Source organism: Acartia tonsa, chromosome 5 (genome assembly GCF_053477335.1).
Source record: "Acartia tonsa isolate MP-2025a chromosome 5, ASM5347733v1, whole genome shotgun sequence".
NCBI lineage: Eukaryota > Metazoa > Arthropoda > Copepoda > Calanoida > Acartiidae > Acartia > Acartia tonsa.
In genome coordinates, this window is record NC_137264.1 from 40,243,933 (window position 1) to 40,257,721 (window position 13,789).

Here is a 13,789-nt window from a genome sequence, read left to right on the forward strand (position 1 = left end):
CGGAATGAAACATTTTGTATAGAACCATTTTGACAGGGGAAAAAAATTACACTTCTTAAAAGATTCCTTAGAAAGTTTCTTAATAGACAGTAATTTACATATCTTCAATGGATCGATCCCTAAACTATGTCAATAAATTTTTATCTCTAATATTTTTTTATATTTTAATTGAAATATTGAAATGTATAGTCCTACACATAGCGATTCTAGAGCAAGAAACTTTAACTTTCAGCAATCAACAAACGAAAACTTCAGTCCTATGTAATTTTGGGTCCAGAATCATAATCTGTTAAAACTAAAATCCTATGTCTTCCTATTTGCAATAAAATCGCATTAAAATTGCAACAAATATTTGCGATACCTTATTTTCATCTTATAAGAAACAATAATCCATTTTGCTAAAACAAAAATTAAAGTTAACCATTTATTAAATACTTTCATATCTTTATATTTGCAAAAAAGTTATTTTTTTTGCAGAATAATGCCATTTTTGTCAGCGATATAAAAAGTCTCCTTAAAAACAGATTGTTAGAAAAAAAAGTAAATGTAAGTATTATAATATGTTTTTCTGAAGTCATTTAATAAATTTATACAGTAAAAACCAGAATTGTGCAACTTATTTCAATGAAAAGCCAAAAAACGTAATTTGCAAAAAAATTGCAACCCCTAAATCACCTAGAAAAATAAACTTTTAACCAAACTAAAGTAATATGTTTTAAAAAACATTAAAAAATATTAATCTTTTATAAAATAAAGTTTGTTTGAAAAGTTATAATCAAATAGAACAGGGCAAAATTATTTTTTCAAAATGTAAACAAACACTTAACTTTGAATATTTCTATACTTTTTCTAAAACTTAAAAATCAAATCGTACTTAAAATCAATGTTTTGTTTGTTAAATCTTCTTGTGGCGAGATTTTTAAATGCTATTTTTTCATATGTATTGAATAATCATAAAAAAAAGAAAAAAAATTGCATTAAGCCGATTCAAATATATTAAATATTTCCTTATTAAGGCAGCAAAATAAAAAAAGGTGTTAAATAAAAATTATTTATATTTATTTTCTAAGCTGTATAACTTTTTAAAAAATTTTAAAACATGATTTTTGCAAAAATAGATATTTTTTCATTAAAAGGAAATATTGTTTATCAAATCAGCTGTTATCAAAGAATATATCGTTTTCTTATGTTGGGCTACGAATAGTAATTTCAAGGGATCGACAGCCGCGCACAAGCCTAAAATTCCGCAGGTGTGCAAAATAAGATTTTAATAAGGAAATTTGTCTGTTAAGAAACAAGTTTAGATTTCCAGCTTAATTTTAAAGATATAATATGACGATTTAACTGAGGCTTACCCGCGGCTGTTGAACCCTGTTAATTTGAATTAAAAACTATATATCTTTAACAGTCTTTAACCCTCAAAAGTAGGACCCCTTTCCGCATCTTAACCAGTTGTACTTAGCAGCTCCGCCGCAGATGGTGGTTGGCGGGAAAACTTTTTCATAAAATTTTTTTCATGAAGCTTTAGTTTAAACTTTTTAGTTTCCAGCCTAAAATATAAGAAGTAGGATGTCCTCCTTATTGTCGGATATAATATCACATACAAATTCGTTGTTATAAAAGTTAAAAAATTACATGTTTAAAATGGACGTCCGGACATTCTTGTATTAATTATAGAGTTTCTACGCTTTCTAAATTGTATCTAACTACAAAAGGAATCACCATACAAAGTTTCAAATTGATGGGAAAACTATAACATGCCATAATTAACAAAAAAGCTATCCATTCCAGACAGACGGACGGACTGACCCTAATTATAGAAACGCACACTTTTCATAATTAGAAAAGCTTTGCTTTTAAATATATAAAATCACATTTTAATTCAATAAGTTACGACCTTTCAATTAGTGTTAATTATAAAAAGTTTAACATTTAACTTATGTAATTCAAATTATGCTATGGCTACTGCATCTGGGCCCTGTTTTTTCATTTGCAAATTGAATACATGTTTGCGGGAGATAATTTAAATTTCGTCTTGGTTACCGCAAAATAATGCGGCACTGCTATGACTGTAATAAAAAAACTCCAATGCTAATTGCCTAATAACACGTTTTTTATAATATTATTTCTATAATATATCAAATACAAACGCTATTGCATTAAAAATCTGTTATAAATTACAACAAATTAATATTATTATTTTTTTACCACTGGGAGTTATTTATATGAACATTTATATTATGTTGTGTACATTTTAGCAGACAATTATTTATTTTAAATTTATAAAGGTAAAATTTTCAGGGATATAAAAAAAAAGTTTAGATTTTTTTTCATTTTAAAAGATAATTTAATTAATTGTCAATAATCGTATTTCAATATAATATATTTTTGATAGGCAATATATTAGTCCTAAAAATTGAAAGTCGTCGTACTGATTTTAATGATAAGGTTTTTAATTTAAAAAAAAAACTTAAATATCTCTGAAGAAGGGGAAAGAAGGATTTAACTGTAAATGAAAACATGAAATATAGGACTTAATTTTATCGCCACACTTTGCGGATTCTTGCGGAAAGGTGTGGATAGTATAATTCGCCTCTGACTCTATGTGATCCTATTAAGACATGAAAGTACGATACGATCCTTTCTATAAGCTATTACAACCTCTTTTGTCAAGTTAAGACACTATCTGCTTAATATCGTACTTTTTAGGTACAGATGTGATAGAAGCTTCGCCCGTTGCTTCTCGTTAACCGTTTGGACTTTGCTTTGGTGTAACCAATATGAATTTTCTATTATTGGCACCTAAGAAAATTTTAGGGGGGGTAAAGAGAGGGGGGGGTGGAGCACAAACAGACCCTTCTATAAATTTGCTTTGAACAGATGCATTCAACTAAGGGGCAATACTAATAAGACAGTTCTACATTTTAACAATAACATAGTAGTTGTTATTATTTATCAAATCTTACCTATCTATTCATCATGAACAGAGGGACAAACGAACAGAAACACCATAATTATAGAAGAGACAGATTGATGTTTTATATTAACTTATGGACAAACATTAGTTATATATATATTTTTCGCCATCAACTGTTTATTTTCAAGATATTTTATTTTTTTATTTAAGTCCTAACAAGACGACCTTTATCATATTTGTTTACGAGTAAAGAAGGAAAAAATATCTGATATATTAGGATTTTATTATGCTTTCAACATAAGAATATGCTCTTACTATTTATGTCTCACACCAGATATAGCAATAGTAGGTAACTTTTTTAATGTCTTTATTATGATGCAGTGTAGACAAGACTCGATCTCGTAACCGCCCATATAGATTGCAAGCCGACATATTACCAGCACTAATGCCGTAGGCTTACAAATTCAAACAAAGATTGAAATTGGTGGGATGATTCTAACATTTAATTACAATATACGGACAGAAGGAATTACCCTAGAAATTATTTATATTCTATTATATAGAGTAGAAAGGTTTTTTGTCTGTAGTTCAAGATTTCAATAACTATTGAACTTTTTCATTTTAGGTAAACTTCACATTGGTCCTAGGTTGGTTTTAGGCTATCTTATTTTTTAATCAATAGTATATTCGAATTTCAAGCATATTTAAGGCGCAATGAAGGAAAGTCACAGTTCTCCAATAGTTAGTCCAATATATTAGCTAAAACTTGCATTTAAACAAACATTAATAAATTTCTTTTGTGTTTGATAATAATTTATAACGTGGTAAAAGACAGGAATAAGGTATAGCCAACAAGCGAAATAAATCTGAAATGATATTGGTGGGGCAGATAAAAAGGTCGTCAAGTGTTGCAAGTACATATATTTGCAATAGATAAACATAAATTGATTACCCATTTTTTTCCCTAATTTCCGAAGTTGTACGACAGATAACCCACTATTGCAAAAGCTATTTTCAGCTACTCCGGTCAAAGGGAGAGTCTGAAAGAGAAGGGAGGGGAGATTCATAAATGATTATTATTATATTCCCATTTATTTATATTCTCCTAAGGTATTCTTGGAAAACCCTTTTCTTTTTGGAAATTACACTAGATGTCCTCCCTTTTTTAATTTGAACTCCATTTAACAAAACGTAAAAATAGTCTAATTTGTGAAAACAAAGTGATAAATACATTATACATTCAAAATTTTAATTTTTTAAATTTAGAATTTTTTTGGAAGTTTGAAGCTTATTTAGCTAGTAGTAAATATTGAGAAAGGATGAGGGTGATATGTACAAAATCGGAAACTAAGATTCAGTTGGTCTTAGACTATAACTATAACTAGACTATAATGGGAAAGTTAATGTTGGATAAAATTATGCCCTAATATCTCTGTAGGTAAAAAAAAGCGCCGGAGACGCGCAAAACGCGGCATACGTCGGAGCATTGTTTCTGTTATGTTTCTCGGAGATCTTGTGCTGAACATATAATTCTTAGGAGGTAAGAATGGTGTGTAAATTGTGAGAATGTGCTAGTAGGATGGGTGCTTTATTTGTACACAAAAAAAAGTATGCTTTTTAACCCTTCCCCATTTTTTTAATGTGATATTTTATATATGACCTATAGGTACTAAGATTTTAGTAGGTATAGAAATTATCTCTTAGAGAATTTTAGTCTTTTCCAAAATTGCCTTTCCATAAAGAACTTAAATATAGCTTTTAGCTCGGGAAATTGGAATATTTATTTCTCGCATTGTATTATAGACAGCTTTTCCCTGACATGCAGAAGGCGCAGGATAAAAAACTGGTTCTAATCTTATGATTGCATATTTTTATATTTGTAGAAAACTGATAATAATACAATGCTAGACATAATTCTAATCCACCAGATATTTATCATTTTCAACTGAGGTTCGTTGAATCTTTTGTTTTTAATCAAAATTTTTAAAAGTTTATGTTAAGGGCCTAAAGCCCTGAGACCAACCTCGCCTGGCTTGATTCCAACCTTTGCATTAATAGTTTATTCAATTCCAATAGAGATAATCTTGTCTAAAACAGCCAATAGGAGAAAAGTGACAGTACATCACAGACCTGTCATTGGTTCAAACATTTTACAGATTTGACTGTGTAAGGGAATAATTTTTTTCTTTTCATATGCTTTCTTGATATTATATCAAAAAATTAATTGCCCTATATCCTAAATATATCTCGTATATACCAAATAATAAACAATGGTTTATGTCTGCAAAATATCCCTTAAAGATTTACAAAAAATAGAGTCAGATGGCTTATCTAGATATATTATATCTATTCCTATTCCTATGATATTGTCAGGGTTTAACGGAATGTAAAATTATTTCCCTATTTTCAACTGAGGGCTCTTAATTAACACCTCAACTTATCACCTGAATAAAAATTTTAATTGAAAAGATCCTGCAACTGCAGTTAAAAAATAAGTATATAATCCCCATCAAGTTACATCCCCAACATCTATTTTTTATGAAAGAGTAGAATTACAAAAATTAATTATAGATAAAGATGTATTCATTCCCCATCTGCTAATAAGGATAAAATTTCCATAATTATCTACTCCTACTTTTAAGTAATGAAAAATCTATAGCAAATAGTTCTAAAAACTTTCAAACAGTGCAAAGAGCAAATATTGTTAAAAAATTAATGTTATTGAGTCAAAATGTTTGCACAAGATTAAATTAATTTTCATTAAACGTAGTTTTTGAATGAACATGGAGTGGTGTAGACAAGGGTTAAAGTTAACTCTTTTTCTATTTGCAATTGGTTTACTGGGTTATCAATTATCCATTGCATTGAAATCAATCCTGAACCCTCCTATGATGATGACCATGAGTACTGTGGATGTCACTGATAGCTCTGTTCCAGCTCCACTTGTCTATATTTGTCCTCTTGATCAATACAACAATACCAAATTACGTGAATATGGCTATAATGAGGCTTTTGAAATGCTTGAAGGTAAAATTGATTCGAATGATTTTATTCCCAAGTCATGGAGTGGAAACAATCATAACATGTCATTTGAAGAACTTGTAAGAGCAGTTATTGACATAGAACCAGAAAACAAAGCAAAATACTTTAAGGGAGATTTAAAACCAGTACTGTTTCCAAAGTTTGGCTATTGCTTTGAGAGGAAGATTGATGTTGCAAAAATGACATTTATACAGCCTCTGCAAGAGGAAAAAAATGTTTCAATCTTTTTGACTGATAAACAAACTAAAACCCACTATGGTGTCAATATAGGATCAATGATGGGTGACATGATAACTGTAATGCCATCAACTAAATCTATGTATACTTATTCTGTTGAGTTGGAAATGTATCATTCCCAAAACAAAGCCAAATGTAATCCTGATCCTAATTACTCATATGAAAAATGTGTTGATGATTATGTGCATTCTGACCTAAAACCATTGTATGGATGTGTACCTCCTCCTTTATCAGCAACAGATCATTGCAAAACCTATGATCCCAAGGGTAATGAGAAAGATGATGCAATAATAAAGTTACGGAAAAAATATATAGAGTACTTATTTTTCCTTGCACCAACTGAAGCTGAAAGAAACTGTTTAAAGCCATGCAAACAACACAAAATCAAGATTTCTCTCAGGAATAAAGCAAAAAGCATTAACAACTCATCATTGGCTACTATTTACTTTGAACCTGAAGTTAAAGTTGTCAAAGAGGAACCAAGTTACATGTGGTTTAACTTTATTGTGGATGTAGGTAATACTAAATATTTTTACTTAAAGTGCACATAAATGTTAAAAAGTCTTATATCCGAACTGCATTCTATCAGGATATATAATTACAACCTTTGCAACTAAACACTAATAGATTATGACTAATAAGATTTATATTTGTCAGGTAGTTCTTTGGGGACCTGGGTTGGACTCTCTGCTATCTCACTCATTGACTTTGGTCTGGATCCAATCAACCACATCATCAATATCTTCAACTGGCTTAAATGTTAGATTTCTTTTCTTTTTTAATCAATTTTGTAACAAATGATATCTTTGACATGTGTTTTTGGTAATCAAGATGATATATATATAGAAAAATATAAAGAAAATTTGAACAATATTGAATTTCAAAATTTTATTACAAAAAGATGCATAATTGTTCATAGATGTCCAAGGGGAGGGGGTAAAGTGGTGATTACCACCCCCATTTAAAATTTACCCCTACCCTGGGGGTGCTGTAGGCACCCCCAACCATTTAGGAGGGGGTAAATACCCCCCCAAAAATAAAAATCTCTAAAATTTTACCCCAGGGGTAAATTTTGGGGGGGTAAACAAAATTTACCCCTGCCAACAGATTTCAGGGGGGTTAATAAACCCCCAAGCAAATTTGACCCCTGGGGTAAAAATTTTTTTTTTGGGGGGGGAAAAAAATTTGCGGAGCGCTTCACGCGCCATTTTACCCCTCCCCCCCAAAAAAAAGCGAATTATCCCCACCTTAAAAAAAATTTACTCCCCCCTCCAAAAAAAAGCTATGTTAATAAATTAGGCATATTAATGAATCTGTAACTTGCACTGTTGAATATTGTATTGTGTTTTTATAAATGATTCTCCCCAAATTAATTTAATTTTTTTAAATTGTTGGGAGGATTCTTATTTTGGGGCTTGAACAATGGGGGAGTTGGTGTCCTCTTCATTTTTTATTTTGTTTTGAAAAAAATGGGGAGGTGGCATTAGAAATAAAATAGTTGAAAACCATCATAAGACCAGTGGATATAGTCTATGAAAAGCCCAAACTAATTGGTTCAGTGATCCGCAAGATCATAATTGACAAATGGACAGACATACTCTCAGACAGACAACATTTACGGATAGGCAACAATATTCTTAATCTGTTTGATTTATTATGAGGAAATCAGTGTATTTTTTTCATTATTAATCTAATTTTTATATATGATCAAAGAAATTTTAATCTCTATAATTTATTATTCAATTTTTTGCGGCACAAAAAGAAGAGCTGGAAAGTAACATGTGTAACGTCATAAAAATACGTCTTAAAAGGAGGGATGAGATTAGAAGTAGGAAATGAAACCCGTAAAAAAGATAAATTATAGACCTAATTTTATGACATCACACATGAAACTTTCCAGCGCTTCCACAAAAAAATAGAACCAAAAAAATTATGAATGTTAAAAAAAATTTTCTTATAATTATTTAAAAATCATTAATAAATTTTTTAACTGCACAAAATGAAGCAATAGAAAGTTTCATGTGTGACGTCATAAATATACGTCTTAAAAGGAGGGATAAGAGGAGAAGTGATAAAGGAAACCCCTAAAAAAGAGATGGATGATAGACGTATTTTTATGACGTCACACATGACACTTTCCAGCACTTCCACAAAATTTCAGCACTAATAAAATTTATCAATGTTCAAATAAATTTCATTGTAATCAATTTGAACTGCACAAAATTTTAGAATTAATAAAATTTACAAAAAATTGTTTTTATATAAAAGGAAATGTAAAACAGTTTTACAATTATTTCAAAAGTTATTAAGGTGATTGTCAACTAAGATTTTTAAAATTAAAACTTTGTGGATTAGAATTTCTATTTAACCAAAGATTAAAGAAGTCACCATCTTTTGTACCAGAAATCCATCCAGCAACCCTTCAATAAAAATTTAATTTATTTGAGTGGTGTGCACAGGGTTTTGGGAAGTGCACTTACAATTTTCAACTCTAAATCTAGATGGGTGTAAGCCTTAGGCTGTAAAACAGAATAGCCTACGTGCTAACTAAATATATATCCTGAAAATCTTAAGTTCAGACATTTAGATATGTATAAAAATATAAAGGAGTCAATTTTGTCTCATACCCATTTTTTTAACATGATACCCCCTTATGTTGTTTTATGTAGGTGTAGACCAGTCTTTTGGGGTGTATAAGTCCCTTGGGGTTTGTCTCCTACCCCTTAATTTTTTAAGGGGGAGGAAACTAATTTCATGCATGGTTATTAGCTATAATTCTGATTCAATAAATTTTTAACTCTCATTTACAAATAGCTATACAGTTGTATGTCTGGTTTTAAGACTTCAGATAAATTTGAAATCATACATAGGTGTATTATACAGTGTGTTTTTTTTATGAGAACTTTTTTGAAAGCAATTTTACCCTACTTATAGTTATCAGAATTTAATGATTAATGGCCTATTTTCTTCGTTTTTTAAGGCAATTAATTGTTGTTTATTAATTGCCTTAAAAAACGAAGAAAATAAGCCATTAATCATTTGCAGATTCCCGCTTTGGTCTCAGATAAAAATGTCAAAAATCGACCCACCCTACAGATTATTGTTTTTTTATGTTATAACTTAAACCTAAAATTATTTATAAAAACAAATTGGTAACCTTCCAGGATGATATACATGTAGCAAGTAACAGAAATCCAGGTACATTGTGTGCATCCAGTCCTCTGTCTGCATTGTTTATGACACTCAGCCAGTGCTCTGTCTGCATTGTTTATGACACTCATCCAGTGCTCTGTCTGCATTGTTTATGACACTCATCCATTGCTCTGTCTGCATTGTTTATGACACTCAGCCAGTGCTCTGTCTGCATTGTTTATGACACTCATCTGCATCTTAAATTATAAACTACTGGTCCAATTATGCTACAAGTCTCCACCGTTCTTACCCCCTTCCCAAAGTTACATAAGAAGTTTAACGCCAACTCTACGCCAATAAAATTCTTAATTTTTTCAATTTCAAATTGCCATTACCATACACCAATGTTTCAAAATAAAACAAAAAAAACATAACTAATACCATCTAACGGCCGAGAAAATATTTTTGGTAAATGCTGATCTTAGTGTAAATTAAAAAAAAAAACATTTTACATTCCACTAGAGGTCTCTAGGGACGTAGCCGTGGTTGTAAATTACTAAAACACATATCTCTCAATGTACAGATTTTATTTGATATAAATTGACGCAGCTGCAAAAAGGTACAAATTTTCTATAAATATAACTACAATAATCACTAAACCTAGTCAATACAAGTAATTGCAACGTCATAAAACATTTCATTCCCTATAATTGGGGTCAGTCCGTCCCTCTAACCATAACGGTTAGCTGTTTTCGTTAATTTAGACGTGTTAGAGGCTTCTCTTTTATCAATTCCTAAATAAGTAAGTGTGTCTTTTATCCTGTATTTAAGCAATTTTGCAACAAGTTTCTGTTTAATTTTATCAAGTATTACAAATTACTGTTCTACTTATTAAGTTCTGACACTTTATAAGATTTACTAGCGGCTACGCCCCTAGAGGCCTCTAGTGGCACTTTAAATGTTTTTGTTTGTTAAAGTTAATTTTTTATGTACGATACCAAAATAGTTATAAACCTTCCCGGGACTTATGAGAAGCTACCCTGTTAAGGAGAACCCGATCGGTTCAGCGGTAAGCGAGATCCTTCGGTACACACAGACAGACACACAGACAGACACACAGACAGACACACAGACAGACACACAGACAGACAGACAAACATCCTGTTACTTTAGTATAAGGATTGTTCGTTTGTCTTTCTTCGAATTTTAGAGCTTCGCTTTTAACTAAATTGTCTTTCTTGTTCTTTGTACAAACCTACCTTAACCCCCAAAGTTTGAGGTAATGAAAAGCATAGCGAGTTTTCACCTGATATATTTCAATCTAAATATTTCTTTGACTATGGGGGACAACGATTCTGACAAACAATTCCAAGTGAAATCCCCACCCCCCACCCCCCCAAAAAAAACACTTCCATTTTTGTATGACCAGAAGGTATATTACTTGAAAAGCAAAGACAATCGGTTCAGTGGTTAGCGAGATTTTAAGCTTCATCCTTACGGGCGGAAAGACGGACGAACAGTCATCATTCTATTTAAGTTTATGGATATAATTGTTACTTAACTTTTTACCAGTTATGTCGCAGCTGTGGTGGAGTGTGGATCTAACCGACAATTTCCAATGAAAGCTGAGTTTTTTTCAGTATTTCTTATGCAGTCAGCTCAAAGTTGATATGGGTTGAATAAATGTATAAGAGCCCAGTGAAGCATAGAGTTGTGAGACTTTTTAAACCACCAAGAAGAAATTTCCACATACCAAAACCATTCAATGAACGTCAGCTTTAGTTAAAATGCTATCATTTTCTCAAAAAAATCCTTGTTTCCCACCTGAGAAGGGATTAAATATTCCCCTTACAGAAATACTCTACCTTCACTTACACCCCTCAATCAGAGCCTACTCTCCTCCTCTCCAGCCTGACCTACGCGCAATTAAAGTTGGCGTGCAATTTGAAACCAAGCATCATAACACTACAACTCACACAATGGGTAAATCTTGGACATTTAAAATAAATTAGGTTGGAGATGACTAATTTATTATGACATAACTCCTGATTTTTCAGTATGAATCTCTTGGTTACATCCATGCCAGGCGTCAGCCGTTTTTATTTATGGATGAAGGGTTTCTTAATTGAAACTTTGGCGTCTTGCTGTCGACGAGTTGCAGTTTCCTGACACCTTCCTCTTCAAATTTCAAGTCATGGTAATACTGCAGAAGAAATCAGCACCGAGAAGCAATGACATTTGTCTTTGTGGATTATGTATATAGTGTAAAAAGTGACAATAGTAAACTTCATTTGTCAGTGGATAAATATCTACAATAAATGAGGAAATTTGAATCTAGCTGCTAAAACTTTAACCTCTATCATCTAAAAACTATTATATCATGATATTAACCATATTATAACCTATGTGTCATTATATTATATATGTTATAACATTATGTTGCTAATAATCTCATAACTAACTTATCATATTTATCGTTTTTGAACCTATCTAACTCACTGTGAGATTGTTAAACATTGTTCTTAACTTACTGTACTAATGATTATTTGCTATCTGTGTATCATTTTGTTAGTTAATTGTTTGTATTTTTCCTATTATTTTTTATGATTTTTTTCCATAAGTTGAATAAATCATTTTAACAACAACTTAACTTTTTACCACTCGGAGACATTTTTCATCCCTCGGACATAATTGAGTCACATTCGCGGGGGGGGGGGGGGTTACCCCACCCCAATCACTCCGCATCAATTCTGAAACACATACGGAGGATTTCTTATGATGGGTGTAGATTCTTTACATACACACACACACACACACACTCACACACCACTCCGACAGCGGAGGTTTGGTTTTACTATATTATCCTATCTTTAGTTTGGATTATACCTTCGTCAGGCAAGGATTTCGCTTACTGTGGAATACATATTATTAAAAACTTTAGTGTATTATTTATTTTTTAATTAAATTGCTTTGAAAGACAATTTGCTTAAGAAAAGTGTTCAAAAATGTTATTTAATATAAAAACAATTTTTAATTATTAATTACACTAAAATTTGAAAAATTGATATCAAATGTGCAAAATTCAAACATTATTACAGAATCATTTTATATTTCTTCTAGTGCACTTACTTTAACTTACAGAATACTAAATTCAACTTAAAGTGAATCCATTATAATCAAATAAAAACTTTAAAATATAGACTATTTGAAACAGAACAATTAGACAGTAATTACAAGAATGACAAAAAAATTTTTTTAATTTTTAAGAAATATTCTTGCTTAATTTTATACATTTGATATGTTTTTTTTTAAATTGAATTCATTTTAGCTAGGGCTTAAAATTTTAAAAGTGAATTACATATCTTAGCATCTATTTGTTTAAGAGTGATTAAATATGCAAAAAAAAATGAAGCAAAATTTTTATTAGTATTTTTAAAAATCATATTTTATTCCATATTGAATGTGTACAATTTTTCATTTGAATTGATAAATAAAGTAAATTTTTTAGCCTGTATCTAAACCATTTATAGATAAAAGTTTTGTAATGCATACTCAGTATTATAAACAGCTTTCCGCGGATATTGAAATGAAAAAAAAAGATTAAAACTAGTTTTGTTAGTCCAGAGGAGCAGACGACCCGGTTGGAGGATTATAGACTTTGAGCAAAAGCATCGTAGCAATTAATTTATCCTGCATTAACATATCCTTGCATCCTATTTAAACTCCATACACATGACGTCAAAACTAAAAGTACGCAACAGAATTTATAAAAAATTTAAACTTGGTTATCTTAAAACATAAAAATGAAATAATGATTTACATCAAAAATAATGATTACAAAATTACCCCTTCTGTAGATTGAAATTATTGGTTAAAAAGTTGAAACACTGCTAGTTTGAAGCAAGAAATCAATAGTTAATATATATACCAACTAGTAAGAAATCGTGCATGTTAATTTTAAACTTTTGGTAGCAGTATAACTTTACGCTGATATGTTACCTCCCTTCCTGACTAAAATTGAATTTTAAACTCAAGAAATAATTTCAGAAAAATTTTACACATAAATCTTATTGTTATCCATAAGTTTTTGTTGTCTTAACCTTAAGATTTAAATAATAACGTTTTTCTTGTTCGTTGGCTTGAAAACTTCGGTGACTTTTACTGAAGTCCCCCCCCCCCCCGGCCCCACCAACGCTATTTTTAATTTAGGTTTAATTTTTTTTTGTGGGGGGGGTGTGTGATAGGGTTGTGGTACTCTCCCCCAAAATAGTTAAAAAACCTTCCATGGACCTATAAGAAGCTACCCCGTTAAGGAGAACCCGATCAGTTCAGCGGTTAGTGAGATTCTTCGGTACAAACAGACAAACAAACAAAGAGACATTCTGTTACTTTATTATAAGGATATCTTTCATTAAAATTAAACCAATATTTCTGTCATTATTACCGACATTGACTTTTGTA